Source organism: Eumetopias jubatus, unplaced genomic scaffold (assembly GCF_037043125.1).
Source record: "Eumetopias jubatus isolate StellerSeaLion01/CBP00866 unplaced genomic scaffold, mEumJub1_p1.0 scaffold_12, whole genome shotgun sequence".
Classification (NCBI taxonomy): domain Eukaryota; kingdom Metazoa; phylum Chordata; class Mammalia; order Carnivora; family Otariidae; genus Eumetopias; species Eumetopias jubatus.
In genome coordinates this window covers 84,562,949-84,573,505 of record NW_028274818.1, presented here as the reverse complement: position 1 = coordinate 84,573,505, position 10,557 = coordinate 84,562,949, and the positions used below count along the sequence as shown (strand labels likewise).

Here is a 10,557-nt window from a genome sequence, read left to right as displayed (position 1 = left end):
ACCATTTGGAAGAACAGGGAGCTAAGGCTTATATACACTATCAAGTCCTGGACTCCCATTTTAAAAGCTATGTGATGTTGAGCAAGTTACTTACTTAACCTTTCTGCTTCAGTGACTTTCGTTGACTCAAGATGCATACAAAAGTCTTTCTCTGAATGCAGCCCTCATCCTTATCCCCATGCCTCCTATCCAGTCTCAGAGTGATTCATGGACCATTCTCTGGGAAATGGCAGCAGCTGTGGTCTGAGCCTTCAGGAATCCTGGGAGAAGGAGAGGAAATATCCCACTCTGGAAATAATGAAGGCTTGAAGCCTTGCAGAAACACAGGGTCCTGTAGCATCCTCTTTGCCCAGGCCTGGCTGCTGAGAATTCACCTCTGCATTCAATAAACACTTACACCAGCCAGCAGATAAATATCCTAGAAGGCAAATCAGACTCATCTTTAATCTGGTTAAAAATACCACCGCTGGCTCCCTTTCTATTATAGAACTCATTGGTAGCCAGCAATAAACCTGAAATCCAGCGAACTTTGGCAGGGCTGGGGAAGGTGAGAGCACAGGGAATTTATGATGGCTTATGGGAGTTACTAGGAACTCCTGGTAGCATGGGGAGAAAAAGAAATTAAATTTCAGTGAGCCTAGTCCTGAAAGGGCAATTTAGTAGACCACATAAGGAAACAGCAGAAAGTATGGAGGAAGATCTAGCTTCAGGTACCACTGGAACCAGAAGCTCAAATGCTGCCAGGTCTCAATAGCTCTCATTTCTGTTTCTCTCTAAAAGCTGCCTTTATTTTTCCCATTCACATGGGCCTTCATCCAAAGAGAGCATGACTGTAACAACCCCAGCTTTACTGCTTTCATTTGAGTGACCAAGAAAGGAAAGGTGGGCTTTTTTACTTAAGGCTGCATTGAAGAATTTGTGGGAACAGACAGTGGCCAGACCAAAAAACACCTGCAGTATTAAGGATGGCTATAGATCTCATTGATATAACAGAGTTCCCATATGACAGTAGGTTAAACAAATTAGCTATTTTTCTCCCATATAATAGTCCAGATATAAGCAGGCCACAGCCTTACAATGACTCCATCTTGTCCAGGACCCAGGCTCCTTCCATCTTTTTTGCTCTGCCATGCCTCATCTGCATGGTCTAAAAATGCTCACCACCACATCTATAATCTGGAAGGAAAAGGTGAGTGAGGAATCAATACTTGGCTTTTAGGGCACAACTGAGAAATTATACACATCAATTCCACTTACATCCTATTGGCCAGAATTAGTCCCATGGCCACACCTAGTTGCAAGGGAAGCTGGGAAATGTAGTCTTTAATCTAGGCAGCCATGTACTACACTAAAAACTAGGGTTTATTATTGCTATAGAAGGGAGGATGTACATTTAGGATGTAATCCATCTCTGCCACAGACATCTAAGGGCAGAAAGGTTCTGGGAATTAAAACCAGAGTATGACCTGGAACTAAGAATTATTCCCATCTCCATCACTCTTCTGTTTCTGTTGGATGTCTGCTTCATTAACCTCACCCTTCTCAGTTTTGAGCCCCTTCATGTCCAGAGCAGGTAGCCTATGGCCACCTCATCGTTTCTAGGCTTATACATACAGTGAAGTAAAATAAGACCAGCTAGACTCCAACGTAAGTGGAACTTGGAACAAGTATTTACTGCCAAGTGGATTTATGATTTAATTCTGAGCAAGAAAAGGGCAAATAACAACATAATGAGTATTAGCTTACAAGAAATAGATGTAAAGTTATGTTAATAAGAGAAATATTAAATTATGCAGATCAGAAGGATGTGTATATAGCAGGCGTGTAGTTTGGAAGTAAAGTAATTGTTGGGGTGATGAGATCAGTTTCATTCTAAATACTCTATGGAATAACTAGCCTCAGAAACCTAGAATAGAAAGAGATGCTCCAAACTATCTACAGAAAAAAAGCAGTCTCCACAGCCCAGTCAGCTGGCCCTGAGTTGGAACTGCCCTCTATGGACATCAGTAACCAAGGTGGAAGGGAAAAGCCCTTCACTGTCACAGCCTAAGGCTGGTAAATGTGCCAGATACCAGAAGAGACCGGTGGGTATGGAGACTTGATTTTGGTGGGATGTGTTAGAGGACAGCGGTGTGGATCCAAGAACGGGAGGGAAAGCAGGAGGGTGGGGTTACTCCAGAAGAAAAGGAGTAAAGGGAGAGGGCTTAAGAAGGGTGGGAGAGAAAGGAGAGCATTGGGATAGAGGGACCATCTGCATGGGACATACTCAAAGTCCTGGGGCATTCTGAGAAAGGCCTGTGGTCAAGATGGTCAGAATGAAGCCCTGCTGCCCCAGATACTGCATAGTTTGATACTTAGCACCTGAACCCTGGATCCCTGAGCAAAAAACTGCTCAAACTTCCTTCCATCAGCGTCCAGTGTACATGCATTCGATCTGGGAACAGCAGCAATGTTGTTTCCAGAATGAGGAGAGAAGCAGTACCCTCCTCTACCACCAGGCATCAGAATGTTACCATGTGGACGGTGAGGTGGTGGGGAGGGGCCATCCTTTGGGGCCCGCTGAACAGGATCTTTCTGCAGACCACAGCCAGATGCCCAAATCTGTTAGTTAGCTAGAAACCCACTCTATTAGTTTACTAGGGCTTCCATAACGAAGTACCACAGAGTAGGTGCCTTAAACACTGACATGGATTTTCCCTCCATTTTGGAGGCTAGAAGAGACTAAAATCAAAGTGTCCGTAGTGTTGGTTTCTTCTGAGGCCTCTCTCCCTGCCTTGTCCATGGCCATCTCCCTGTGTCTTCACATGGTCTTTGGTCTGTGTGTGCCTGTGTCCTAATCGCCTCCTCTAATAAGGATGCCAGTCATACCAGATTAGGGCCCAGTCCAATGACCTCATTTAATCTTAATTACCTCTTCAAAAACTCTATCTCCAAAGACAGTTACATTCTAAGGTTAGCACTGGGGTTAAGGACTTCAACATATGAATTTTGGGGCAACACAATTCAGCCTATCACCTCTGTACTAATGAACCAAAAAAGGACCTTACCTAGTGATTTCACATGCCATATATTAGCCATTCTAGGGAAGGACAACTCTTTCTCAGCTCTAATTACAAATCTTGGGAGAGAGGATTTGGGGTTGGTCCAGATGCCCATCCCCAGTCCCATCAAGCCAAGGATGTGGGCTCATCAAGAACAAACATGGTTGGGCAGTGGTGCTGGGAGCCTCGCGGGCACGGCACCATTACTCGCAGTCGGCTGGCGGCGGCGGCGGCACAGCGCTGAGCGCACGTGGCACCTTAGCAGTGGCAGCAGCAGCAGGGAAGCACCCCCACTGGCACAGCCCCTGAGCTGGTGCAGCCACCTCGGCTCCCTCTGCTCCTCTTCCCTTCGCTCACCAGGGCCGATCAGCTGACCCAAGAACAGATTGCTGAGTTCAAGGAAGCTTTCTCCCTATTTGACAAAGATGGAGATGGCACCATCACAACAAAGGAACTTGGAACTGTCATGAGGTCACTGGGTCAGAACCCAACAGAAGCCGAATTGTAGGATCTGATCAACAAGGTGGATGCCGACAGTAATGGCACCACTGACTTCCCAGAATTTTTGACTATGATGGCTAGACAAATGAAAGATACAGACAGCAAAGAAGAAATTCACAAGGCATTCCGAGTCTTTGACAAGGATGGCAACGGTTACATCAGTGTGGCGGAGCTACGTCATGTCGTGACCAACTTAGGAGAAAAACTAAGAGATGAAGAAGTAGATGAAGTGATCAGAGAAGCAAATATTGATGGAGATGGGCAAGTCAACTATGAAGAATTCGTACAGATGATGAGTGCAAAATGAAGGCCTACTTTTAACTTTTCCCCCTCCTAGAAGAATCAAATTGAATCTTTTACTTAACCTCTTGCAAAAAAAAAAAAAAAAAAGCTCATTTACTCATTCTGTTTCTATATAGCAAAACTGAATGTCAAAAGTACCTTCTGATCTTGCCATTTGCAATGACATGGATGGAACTGGAGGGTGTTATGCTGAGTGAAATAAGTCAATCAGAGAAAGACATGTATCATATGACCTTGATATGAGGAATTTTTAACCTCAGGAAACAAACTGAGGGTTGCTGGAGTGGTGGGGGTGGGAGGGATGGGGTGGCTGGGTGATAGACATTGGGGAGGGTATGTGCTATGGTGAGCGCTGTGAATTGTGCAAGACTGTTGAATCACAGATCTGTACATCTGAAACAAATAATGCAATATATGTTAAGAAAAAAAAAAAGAAGATAGCAGGAGGGGAAGAATGAAGGGGAGTAAGTCGGAGGGGGAGACGAACCATGAGAGACGATGGACTCTGAAAAACAAACTGAGGGTTCTAGAGGGGAGGGGGTGGGGGGATGGGTTAGTCTGGTGATGGGTATTAAAGAGGGCAGGTTCTGCGTGGAGCACTGGGTGTTATGCACAAACAATGAATCATGGAACGCTATATCAAAAACTAATGATGTAATGTATGGTGATTAACATAACAATAAAAAAATTTAAAAAAAGAAACAAAAGTACCTTCTGTCCACACACACAAAATCTGCATGTATTGGTTGGTGGTCCTGTCCCCTAAAGATCAAGCTACACATCAGTTTTACGATATAAATACTTGTACAACTGTAATGATAAGGAAGCACCTAGTGGACTCCTGGCATTTCCATTTGCTCATGATTAATACACTGTTTGGGCTGGCCAGTTTTTCATGCATGCAGCTTGACAACTGAACACAGTCAGGCATTTGTATTAAAAACTAAAAATGAAAAAACAAATTTAAGACTTCTTCAAATAGATTCTAGTTCAATTTGTTACTATAAATTGTCATAGCTGATTTACTGAAAACAAAACATTTAAAATTGGCTTACCTCAAGATGCTGTGCAGAAAAATAGGTGAAAGATAAACTATCTAGACTCAGCCCCACTTAGCAGGACGGCCCTCTCGTACTTACAGGCACCCTCACCCATGGTGACCATGACACTCATCCCGGTGGCATGCCACGTGTGTTGGTTTAGCGTTGTCCTAGAGTGAAATGGGTGTCAGGCTATCACCATTCACACAAATTTTTTTTCTTAAAAAAAGAAACCTTACCAAGGGAGCATCTTGGGACTCTCTTCTTTTAAAACCTCCTGAACCATGACTTGCAGTCAGCAGAGTAGGTTGTGCCTGTGGACTTCAGCACAAGCATCAACATTGCTGATCAAGAAATTACAATTTATGTCCATTCCAAGTTGTAAATGCTAGTCTTTTTTTTTTTCCCAATAAAAAAGGCCATTAACTTAAAACAAACAAACAAACAAACATGGTCGTCAAGATTCTGCCTATGGGTGGTGACAACAGGCTACTGGTCTGTGACTTTGACAGACACCCCATATTGCCTATCAGAATCAACTCAAGCTCTTCAGTAGGGCATACAGAATCCTTCACTCACTACCTCCTTAATCTCAGCTATATCCCCTACTGGACCTGCATGAATTCCACTCTTCATCCATGCTACAGGTGTAATTCCCTGCATTCACCTCACTGTTTCATGCCTCTAGGCCTTTACTCAGACTGTTCACTCTATCTACCAAGCCTTTCCTCTCCAACAGCTTTGTCTGCCTGACAAGCTCCCACTTGTATTGCAAAGCCCAAGTGGAGCATTTCCTTTGCAAAATCTTTCCTGACTTCCTGAAGAGTCAGCCTCCCTCTTTTGTTTCATTCTGTGCCTTGTATGTACCTTTCATAACACTTAGAACACTGAGTCATAACTTTTGTTAGATTGTTTTTCTCTTGTAGTAGACTCTGGGTTCCAGGATAATAGGGAAAATTTACCTTACCTACCCACAAATCTAGCACAGTGCTTGCTTTGTACTCAAAAAATATTTGTGGAATGAATGAATGTTATCAACTGGGCACAATGGTATACAGTTTATTAAAAAATACAAGCCCCTGACCTTTAGGAACCTCTGAGTGACTGAGGGAGACATTAATATGAATAATGATTATAAAAATAAAGATATAAACCAAGGGCTAAGGAAGTGCAGAGGAAGCTGCCATTTAAACTGGGAGAATTGTGGAAGGCTTCTGGGAGGAGGTGACTGAGTGTACACTAAGGATGAATAGGAGTTTGCCCAGTGGTGTTAGATGGGGAGGAATAACTGGAAAGAGGCCATATTGAGGAAGGAATTAACAAGACCTGGGAAAAGGATCTTGCCAGACTTGTAGGTACAACACAGAATAGTTATAGGGACAACAGGGCCATGGATCCCAGGTAAGGACAGCATCATCTTGGTGTTCTGAGAAAAGGGGCCCCCAGTCATATCTGGGCCTTTTGGGCATTCTCAGGAACAATCTGGGAAGAGAGAATTGCTTTGTGATTGTTACTCATGGAGCCACCGACTCCTTAGGGCATCCACCCAGAGTCTCTACCTCTATGGATTTTCTCAGGAGAGAGTGAAGACACTTGGGGTTGCCAACAGTCTTGAAGCCAGAGAAGCCCAGCCTTAAGAGTCTGGAGGCTGCACTGATCTCCCTACTTCATCCCTCAATGACAGAGAGAGGAGGTGGCCCAGCTGAGCCTGAAATGAGACATTCACCTTCTGCCACTTCCACTCCAACAGAACTCTTTTTTTAAACCTCTGATTTCACTGTACTCTGATAGTCACAGACAAGTCAATTCACCTCTCCGAGCTTCAGTTGTTCATCTGAGAAAAGGTGATAATGGCCCAAAGAGGTATTGTGCAGATAAAAGTTCACTCAGGTCAAACACCTAACACATGCCTGACATCTAATAGCCACTCAGTTTGCAATTAATTTTTTTTCCCCCAAAAGAGGCGAAACCTTTATCAAGTCGGCGCCAGCGCGGTATCTGCAGTATCTACAAATATCTACACATATCTACACCGCCTGCAGACGGGCTCTCGGGTTGTCTACACTACAACTGCCGGCCGGGCCGGGATTGGGGGTGTGAGGGGGCGATGCGGTCTTGCGTGCAATTAATTTTTTAAAGAAAAATGTGCTTGTCTTACCTCCCCAGTTCTAGAACTATAAGTTCCCAGGGAGGAGTCAGACCCCATGCTGTCTAGCATATATTTATGCTCAATAATGTATGTTAAATCAGTGACTGCCTAGAATCCTAGACTTTTCAGACTGGGTGATATCTAAGAAATTAGCTACTCCAATCCCTCTTTTGACATACAAAAGAAATAGAGACTCCTGACTCTACCACATGTAATCCTGGCTATTGCTTGCCCAGTTTCCTTACCTGTAAAAATGGAATAGCTATTTTAATGGATTATCATGGGGATTCAATGAGTAAATACATGAGGCATTAAGAGCAGTATCTGGCACATAACAACCATCAATAAATGTTAGTGCTATTATAAGATGATGGAGACTGGCCCAAGGCCACACAGTGAGTAAGCAGTGAGCCTGAAGCTGGAGCCATGTTCTTCTGCCTTCCACATCCTTCTATCACTTTCCCTATTATACCCCACTGCTTTTGATGGGACCAGATGCTCCATATCCTAGTTCCTGAATTTACATGTGGTGTGGAATTCACATGGTCTATCCTATGTCCTGATGGAATGCAGGATGACCCTAATTCCTAGGGAGGACTTCCCAGCCAATCTGATCGTCAGCCAAACCAAGGCCATGACTAGCTCAGTGTCCCACCGTCACTGAGTACTTTCTTTGCTTGCAACATGCTGAACTATTTTCTCTTCAATTACATAGATCAATTTATCTCAATCAGGGCAAATTTTGCCCTGCAGAGGACATCTGATAATATCTGGAGACATTCTTATTTGTCAAACTTAGGATAGAGGGAGATACTGGCATCTACTGGGTAGAGGCCAGGGATGCTGCTACACTAACCATATAGTGCATAGGACAGCCCCCACAACGAAGAGTTATTCAGTTCACAATGTGCCTGAGCTGCTCCTGAAAAGCCTAATGTAGACAAATATGCATTCAGATGCACATGTGTCTGTTTCGCATGTGTTTTCTAGCTTCATAAACAGCAGATTGCAGAAAAAACAGTAGGTTTGACATGAGAGGCCAGGGTTCAAATTCCAGGTATGCCACTTTCTAGCTGTGTGATCTTGACACGATACTTCTCTGAGCTAGTTTCCTCATCTGTGAACTGGAGATAATTATGCTATAGCGAAACTTTTTGATGATACACAGAAAGCACCGAGTAGGTGCCTAAGACATAATAGGTAGGTAGTAGGTGGCATCCATTATTATTCATCTCCTCATTTTTGTAAGGTATATATATAAACGTAGATACTTGAAAATGTTGGTTGGGGATGAGCCAGAACTTAGCTGACAGAAGACAGATGAACAGATGTTGACAGATGGCTTAAGGCCAAGGAAGGCTCTAAGGCAAGAGATGAGACCTTGGCCAAGGTGAATAGGAGGGAGTTGAGGGAGATGGTAGAAGAAAGAATCCATACAGTTATAGGAAATTATTATTCATTCATTTATTTTAAAAAATGTTATAGACCAGGCTCTATGCTGTGCATTTTACAGATACCATTCATTAATTCACTCAGTAAAAATTTAGTGAGGGCACCTACTATGTACTAAGCACTAGGTACTAAGCACTGTGTTCATATTTTTATTCTGTAGTTATTCACTGAGTACCTACTCTGTAGTGACATTGTATTTCCATTCCATATACATTGCTCCCTTCCCATTCATTCATGCACTCACTCACTAATTTGTTATTGAATTAACTCTTCCAACAATTGTTTATAAGAACCCATGCTATACCAGACACTATCTTATCAGCACTGATAAAAGACTAAAAGCTCTAGAAAGGGAAGAGATGGGTCACTCATGGACCTTCATCTAGAATGAGGAAGCAAAGGGAAGCAAGGGGAGCAAAGATCCTGGGTTTTATAGAATCATGGCACAATCTACTTAATGATCAAAACTTTATGGGCAGAAGGCTCTGTAGGGTAGAACTTCATTTTCCCAAGACCCCCAGGATGGCAATGATATAGATATGAATGATAAAGACTGAGGTCTAAATTAGAATGGATAGGTGATTTTCTAGGGTATGGTTGCAGAGAATATAGTCCACTTCAGCTACTAAAGCACAGATCTCTTTGGTTTTGGGCCATGTGCACTGCAGAGATGGATTTTAGAATCCTTGGGACAACAGAAGATAAAGCTTCTAGACTGAGCTTCTAGGAGTGACTCCTAAAACAACACAGCAGAACTGAGCCCCCAAAGGATCCTCTGCTCCCACTATACTGAGGAAGCTGCCTGCCAAGCTAGGAATCTATAAGCTATAGGTCCAAAGTGCCTCTGCTATGCACGGCACCAGCAAAAAGTGTGCCTCTTACCTTGCTCCCCACTTAACTCAGTTCTGAAGCTGACTTTCAAGCAAGTGTGTCTAATTTTCAGAAATCCTCTCTGAGAGATGTACTTTCTTTCTAGGAAGAAAAGCACCTTTAAAGGAAGTTGTAATGCAAGTGGATTAAGCCAACCAACAGTTTTCCTCACAGGAGATTAGTTTAGTTGTAAATCTGTGATAAACTGGATTCTGTAACAAATTTAACACTGTAAATTACCATCAGAATACACTATTCTATGAGTGGTTTAAGTTCTCCCTTTAAAAGACTGGCTGAGTACAAGTATGCTAATGACCCATTCATTGTGGAGTCCAAATGACTTAGAATTTCTATGAATAGGGACCAGGAATCTGTATTTTTTTTTTTAAACTCTTCTGGTAAGCTCTCTGATCAGCACAATTTGAGACCACCGAGAAAAGCTAATTCATACCACATGGCTTGATTAACCCTCTCGGGAATAAGTGCGTCTCAAGAGAAGATAATTACCTGTAACTCCAAAAGAGTAGATGGTCTCATGACAGAAGGACCCTGTCAGCAGAAAAGAGCTTTCTAGTTTCATCAAACTAAACCAGGGGGGCACCACTCATTTCGAAATGTAGTCAAATCTTTCTTAAGAGTTTTTTGGAACTTTCCCCTGCCTTTAGACAAGGAGTACCAACAACGGTAACTAACCAGATAGCTGCAAAGTTAGATCTCGAGAACTGAAATCAGACACACATCTAATAAAAGAAATGGAGCCTCTGCCCTCATAAATGCTAACCACCTAACAGAATAAACTAACAGGTAATCAGACAACCGTTTACCATTTAGGGATGACAAGTGCCCTGATTGTGGGGCATGGGCTATATATACGAGGCCCTAGGAAAACATCCATGTGGATCCCTACTCAGCCTGCGGGCAATGGCAAGTCTTCTTGAGGGAAGTGACGTCTTAGCTGAGATCTGAAGGATGAATTAGTCAGGCATCCATGTGTGCAAAGGCCTGGAGTCCTGAGAGAACCGGCATGTTTGGAGAACTGGAATGTGTTCAGCATGGCTGGGAAAAAAAAATAAAATTACTGACTCTGAAAGCAGTTGGTACAAAAGGAAGGCAAGGGAGGCAACATCAGCAGACATCTCGGAAGGGCAGAGAGAGGTGGCACGGACTGTCGCAAGGTTGGAGCGTGGACCATTCAATGCCC

General features: G+C 43.3%; 1 pseudogene; it reads left to right on the top strand.

Moving 5' to 3' along the window:
* Positions 1-3,484: 3,484 nt before the first annotated feature.
* Positions 3,485-3,855, top strand: LOC114199695 (calmodulin pseudogene; annotated as a pseudogene).
* The last annotated feature ends 6,702 nt before the right edge of the window (positions 3,856-10,557 follow it).